Source organism: Berghia stephanieae, chromosome 3, assembly GCF_034508935.2.
Source record: "Berghia stephanieae isolate SIO BIC M18660-M18661 chromosome 3, UCSD_Bste_1.3, whole genome shotgun sequence".
Taxonomy (NCBI): domain Eukaryota; kingdom Metazoa; phylum Mollusca; class Gastropoda; order Nudibranchia; family Aeolidiidae; genus Berghia; species Berghia stephanieae.
In genome coordinates, this window is record NC_088362.1 from 102,348,764 (window position 1) to 102,356,263 (window position 7,500).

Consider the following 7,500-nt stretch of genomic DNA (forward strand, 5'->3'; position numbering starts at 1 on the left):
TGTTGTGCGCTTGGCTAAGACACTCACAACATTGCCAAACAGTACCATTTATCTGCCAGGCGCCTTTAAAAAAACAAACATTCTTGTGTACTACATTCAATGCTTAACACTTTTGCTTTCCGCTGTTAAATTCTGGGTAATAGGCCTTACCCAATGGCAGACATTTGCGACATTATCACCCACCCAGTAACTAACACGGTCATCATCGCTTGTTTTTTTTTGTTTTTTTTTGTTGTTTTTTTTTTTTTTTTTTTGCAAGAGGACGAGATACTGGAGAGCAGAGTCACTGAGTGTGACTGAGGTTCCAGTTTGTTTCGATCAAGAAAGATGAATTCAAGAGACAAAGCCAAAGTAATTTGTGCACCCCCCCCCCCCGCCCCTCGTCTTGGTTGTTTCCGTGTCTGTGTGAGTATGTGTGTGTGTGTGTGTGTGAAGGCCCGGTGTGTGTGTGTGTGTGAAGGCCCGTGTGTGTGTTTGTGTGTGTGTGAAGGCCCGGTGTGTGTTTGTGTGTGTGTGAAGGCCCGGTGTGTGTGTGTGTGTGTGAAGGCCCGGTGTGTGTGTTTGTGTGTGTGTGTGTGAAGGCCCGGTGTGTGTTTGTGTGTGTGTGTGAAGGCCGGTGTGTGTGTTTGTGTGTGTGTGTGAAGGCCCGGTGTGTGTGTTTGTGTGTGTGTGAAGGCCCGGTGTGTGTGTGTGTGTGTGTGAAGGCCCGGTGTGTGTCGTGTGTGTGTGTGCATACAAGCGTGTCGGTGTGAGTGAGTGGAATTGGTGTAATACGAGTACCATATCTAGAAATTTAGATCTACACCTTTTTATTTGTATTTTGTTTTATTTTCTTTTTAGCATAACTTCCTACAAATATTTTTTTTTTTAACTTTCATTAACAAAGTATGTACATGTAAGTTGATCTACTTAAAAAATATTTAAGAGAAATACAAATTATAATTTTAATTAGTGGACCATATCCTTGTCATAAATCGTGGATTTTTATAAATGATACAGACGCTGAATTTGAGCTCCAATTTTATTGACAAAATATGGGCGTTTCTGTTTTATAATATGTGACAAAACGTTCCAAAACGGTGTGATCTTGGGGTAAACATGATTAATAAAAGTGAATTTTAATCGATGACAACCGACGTGCACGTATTTGCAGATCTGATAACCCAATTCTTTATCGTTGTAATGGAAATCTCAAAAAATGACGCAAAATATTGTTCATTACAACAATGTTAAACTAGGCCCATAATTGCGTTCGGATGTCAGACTTGTATATATGTAAACGTCGATCTCAACTTATAACATATGATCTTCAAAATGCCTCTATTCAAAAGAATGAAAGAAAAAAGAAAATTAGTCCTTCAGGTCCATAGAGTCGGAGTTTATCCCGGTTTATATGGCGTGAAACAGACGACAGCAATTGCTTGCTTCCCTTTGTATAGGACGCAATAACAATATTATGAATAGAATGTGCTTGTTGCTTTTCTGTTTGAGTAAGAAATGTCTGCTTTTGTGTTCGGTGGGTGTGAAGTTTTGGGAAAAATTCTGAAAATGGCTGGTAAGGAGAGGATTAAACTCAATTATCCTCGCCTAATTCATTCCGTCATAAAACCGGATGGACGGAACCGACGTGGACATATTTGCAGGTCTGATAACCGAGCGCAATTACCGGCTTGGTTTGACGTTGTTGTAATGGACAGTATCATGTGTCGGTTTGAAAACTTTTCCATTACAACAACGGGTCCATAACAAGGCTAACACAGTGTGTGCCTGGTCCAAAACAATTTGGGTTATCAGACCTGCAAATAACTTCACGTCAATAATATCGAATTTTATTTTTTAATTTTTTTATTGGTTGATGTGTTGTTGTTGTGTTTTGTTTTGTCCTTTTCTTTTGTATGTGTGTTGTTATAGAAATTTGTGGAGTTTTTGGTGGAGGATTTTTTGTTGTTGTTGTTTTGCTTTGTTTTGTTTTTATGTGGTTTTATATTTTGTTGTTTTTTTTTGTTCTTGTTGTTTTTTTCTTTTGTTTTTTTTTTTTGTTTTCTTTTTTTTTTTTTAGTTGGAAGTCCAAGCTTCAAGGACCTACATTTGCATATACAATAGAGGAAAAGGAGGAGGAGAAGGATGAGAAGGGGGTTGAGGAGGGAAAGGAGGAGGAAGAGACAGTTGGGGGGGGGGGAGGAGGAGAAATAGTACGGGCACGACTATATGGTATATAGAAGGAATAGAATTGACGTCATTCAGCTCTTTGTTATTGCATGCTGTTTTTAGACAGCCAATTTGGCGATTAGTTCTCACAAAATTCTATCAAACTATAAACCTTAAAGGTTACACATTGTTTTGTGTGTTGGTACGTTGCATCTGGCTGCGAATGTTGTCAGTATTGTACCTACACGCTTAGCATCAATATAAATGGAGGAGGAGGAGGAGGAGGAGGAGGAGGAGGAGGTCGATTACAAAGACTGAGACGACGACGTCGATTACGAAGGCGGAGACGACGATGGCGACGACGAGGACAAAAACAATATAAATCACATTATCGATACTGCCGTAACGATATATTATAGCCATCGATAACTCACCTGAAACCGAGTGTGTGAATACCTGACTGAGTCGAATGCTGAACACACAACATACACTCACTCACACTAGGCCTGACACACACGCCCTGACACACACACACACATCGGCGACAGGCGAGTGAGTGTGTTGGCAAGGGAGAGAAGAAAGACAAACGACACCAGCTAAAAGGTTAGCGGTGTATTCCACTCCACGACATGCTAACGGTCCTGCGTCCCAATCAACACACACACACATACACATACACACACAGAGGAAAGATAGCAGAAGGCAGACACGCAAACAGATGACGAAGGTGAAGCAGTGTTTAGAGAGCCGCGCCCTGTGAATGGAGTAATATAGAAGTGACTGTGTCACCCGACTTCATTATTCATGATTTTACGTGTAAATTTTGTTGTTGTTCTAATATTATAAAATTTCCCTGGGTTATTGATAACTAAATTAGTTTCATAAATCTAATGTTTTTTTTTTAAAGTAGAAATTTTTACTTGATCAGGTGTGGTGTCTTTTCAATACTGGATAAAGTGAGATTTGTGGATGAGTGCTTAGTTTATAACGGATGCCGATGCCGAGGGTTCTTTGATGTTCAACACAGAGGTTAGTATTCGAAATATGTGTGATATTATATTATCAATAGGTTAATAATGAACTAGATACAGTGGCGGTTCTAGCCTATTTATAGTGGTCGGGCAAAGATGAGTCGGTCATATATATATATATATATATATATATATATATATATATATATATATATATATTTTTTTTTTTTTTTTTTTTTTTTTTGTCTTGTTTGTTTGTTTGTTTTGTTTGCCTTAAAAAAAATTTATTTCAACCACAAATAATCACATTCACAATGCAATGACAATACCAGTAGATTTTAATTATTCCAAACGTAATCAAAAATGAATCACGAAAGAGAATACAACAAAAAAAATAAAGCGAAGAGACATAATGCGACAACACCTTCACAATACAAGTCCATCTCGTTCACTCGAAAAATTAAAGAGATGCTTTAATCCCTCAACTGCGAGATTAATATTTGTTACATTACTGGTTTTCAGTAGTACGTAGTAACTGTAAAGTTTTTATCGAGAAGCAACAACAGCGATATGACTCGAGTTTCATTCAGAGCTCAAATTGCATAATTTTACTGCTCTCTTGGTGGTTAGAATGATTGTGCCGGTGGTGGTAGTGGTTGGAATAGTGGTAGCGGTGGTGGTGGTGGAGGAGGAGGAGGAGGAGGAGGAAGAGGAGACGGTGAGGGAGGATGTAATTATGGTAGTGGTTTTGATGGTGCTGTTGGTTAGAATGATAGTTGTGGAGACGATGACGGAAATTATATGATGATGTTGATATTGTTTTTATTTCTATTGTAGTACTTGATGTTAATGTTGTTGTTGTTGTTGTTGTTAATGATGATGATGATTATGATGACAACGACGATGTCGTCGACAATGATGATTACAATACGATATTACAAAGTTTATTCAATCTTAGGCTTTCGCCAATAAATCATAAAATTTGATGACAACATACATGAAAGTGGAAAAAAAATGATAAATGGAACCAAACAATAAACTGATACCATTAATAACCACACAAAAAAAAAAAACAAAAAAAAAAAAAACAAACAAAAAATCGTAATACCACCAATACGTACAATAATAATAATAATAATAATAATAATAATAATAATAATAATAATAATAATAATAATTATTATTATTATTATTATTATTATTATTATTATTATTATTATTATTATTATTATTATAAATAATAATAATAATAATAATAATAACAAATGATAATAATAACAATAATAATACGAGTATTACCATCATCATTACTACCACCACCAACATAATTACGTTTCCAATCAGTTTTTCTCGTTTTTTAAAATTTGATACCTATAATAGACGAAAATTCCGGTGATTTTGTTAAAGGGTAGTTAAAATATCTACGATTTTATTAACCCTGAAAACTACGATTTTTATTTTCCTATTTCAAGTAGGCAGGTCTGCTATTAAGTATGAGTTCCATAGTCAAAAAAAAAAGACAAACAAAAACAAAGTTTATTTAATCTTAGGCTTTCGCCAATAATTCATACAATACAATTAAGACAAAATATTGCTACTAATCTCTCCTGATGCATTCGTCAGACTATAACAATAACGTAACGACCGTGTTATCTTTACTCCTTACCCAACCAACCCCTAGCTTCCCGCCTCTTCATCACGAACTATCTTATGTATGTATTAGCTTTAGGACGGGCAAGTACGGAATCTGCCCACCCTTCCTTTAAACGTATCTATTTCCTCTTAGAATTCAACTATCTCCTTACTCAGAAGAGTATTTCTCGTATACTAATTCAATTGTTGAGAAAACCAAAATGGTGGTTGTATTTTATATATTTATTTAGTCGTGACTTTTGAATAAAAGTGTTTTGTTTTATTAGAGGAAATGCAATAGAAAATTACATTGTTTTGCAAAAATATTTAGTATGGCAATAAAAATACAGCGGTAATTACTTTAAGAATTTGAAGAAAAAAAGAACAAATTAATTTGTTAAAAAAAAAAAAAATAAGAAAACAATTAAAATAAATGAGTTTTGAGAAGTACTTAAAGAAAACGAGAAAAAAAATAAATTTAAATGGTTAAACAAATATATAAAAACAACACAAGTTAATACTAAATTGATATATTAGTAAATTAATAAATTAAATTCAATACTGGAATCTTCCCAATGTCATTACATCAATGGTACCAGCACAAGTAAGGCAATAAATTAGAAAAAGTACGTTTGCCAAAATCTGCATTTAGTTTATAAGGTGGGCTCATTTGAATTAGCCCGATCTAGTACTAGAGAGGCCAGACAGCAAACTCGGAGTTCAGCGTCAGGCGACGTGACGATGGGATGACGATGTGGGCGGAGTGGAGTGGTTGGGGAGAGGGGGTTGATAAAAAAAAAGAACAGGAGCGTATCCTGGTTTATGTATTACGGGGTGCATGGTGATTCTCAATCTATCAAAAATACACACAAATTGATTTCAGTACGAAGTATCAAGTTTAAGTACTAACTTTTGAAATTATCTAATTTAAATTAGATTATTTCGGACCTGGTAATACAGCATATAACTTGAAAAAACAGGCTGGTATTTGCCCACCCTGCCCATTATTACCAGCCGTCCCTGACTAGATAGTACATCAAATGATGTCACGACACATAGGATAGGTTATATCAAACTCTTGACGTCATCTATATATATAATATGTGTATAATGTAACCAAGCAATACAAGCTGTGCTTTATGTAGGGTTGTTTATTTGTTTTGTTTTTTTTTTGTTTGTTTGTTTGTTTTTTTTGTTTTTTTTTGTTTTATTTTTTGTTTCTGGTTTGTTTTTTGTTTTTTAATTGTTAAAAATACATTTTTATTCTTATCATTAATCCTTTCGGTGCGACAAAACATTTGTTGTTTTTTGTTTTGTTTTTGTTTTGTTCTGTTTTTTGTTTGTTGTTGTTTTTTTTTTGTTTTTTTTTTTGGGGGGGGGGGGGGGTTTGTTGCTGTTGTTTTGTTTTCTGTATGTTTAAAAAAAATCGTTATTCTTACTACTCTGTACGGCTATGTGGTCTAGTGGTATGACACTTGCCTTTGGACCGGAAGGTCCTGGTTCAAGTCCCGCTCCGAGCGGCGCATAATTGAGTCCTTGGATGAAGCTCTTTCTCACATTTTCTCATCGTATTCAACTATGCGCTGAGCGAGGCTCGAACCCAGGACCTTCCGATCCCAAAAAAGCGAGTGTCATACCACACGAGTACGACAGTTAACTGGTTAAGCAAAACATGACTTTAAAAAATATTTGAGATTTTTAAAAATCATATTTTTGCTGCCTATTTATTGTTTTCAAAAGCCATAGCTCTACGGGTGCAAAACGTTTAACAAATTAGTAAGTAGCGATTTAATTTGATAACTTATACATACTCGGAGACAGTACAAAACAAAATCAGCAATACTCAAAGACGTTATATTAAGGCTATTTAATTATCTATGTAGGAGAGACATTTTTATGCTGCCTTACATAGATCATGTTCGTAAAATAATTTTCTAAAAAGAAACAACAACCCTTCTCCCCCCCCCCCCCCCCCCCCCCAAAAAAAAAAAAAAAAAAAAAAAACAAAAAAAAACAAAACAACCAAACAAAAAAACAACACCAACAAAAAACAGGGTTGATAAATGCGGATATAAAGGTGCGAAGACCGTCAGGGGCACAAATCCCTCTTGTTATATTTTAATTGAAATTGAAATTAATGTATTTTAAGTATAACATTATTTACCTCAATTTAATAATTGAAGTTGCTCCCCATGATATAAATATTTATTTTGGGAGCGATTTTTTGTTGACACACACACACACACACACTCACACATGAACACACACACACACACACGCGCGCGCGCGCATACAGAAAGACAGAGAGGTGAGGAAGGAAGAGAGAAAGAGGCGGAGAGAGAGAGAGAGAGAGAGAGAGAGAGAGAGAGAGAGGGAGATAGATAGATAGATAGAGAGAGAGAGAGAGAGAGAGAGAGAGAGAGAGAGAGAGAGAGAGGCGTGTATGAGGTCAGTCAGAAAGTGTATAATCCATACTTGTGTTCCGTTATCAGACTTGCTAAATCTACACACGACCTCGGGTTCACATCGTCATAGGTAACAAACACTCATTCGGCTTGAGTCTGTTGGTCACAAATTTCTTCCCTCGTGTCACCCCCCCCCCCCCCCCCCCCCCCCCCACCCCCCCCCCCCACGCGCGCATAATATTGCTCCTCCCTGCCGTCGCCATCATCCCCATGTCGTGCTTTTCTTACTTTCAATCTCCTCGATTGCCTATTATAGACCTGATTTATTTCCTTCACATCGTCTT

The 7,500-nt window shown here is 36.2% G+C and overlaps 1 protein-coding gene across 1 annotated transcript in view; it reads left to right on the forward strand.

The window, feature by feature from the left end:
* The first annotated feature begins 2,805 nt into the window (after positions 1-2,805).
* Positions 2,806-7,500, forward strand: part of LOC144969015 (uncharacterized) — a 170,483-nt gene continuing 165,788 nt past the window's right edge. The window contains exon 1 of the mRNA XM_078907967.1: positions 2,806-3,177. The gene's annotated coding sequence lies outside the window, so the exon portion shown is untranslated. The remainder of the gene's footprint in view (positions 3,178-7,500) is intronic.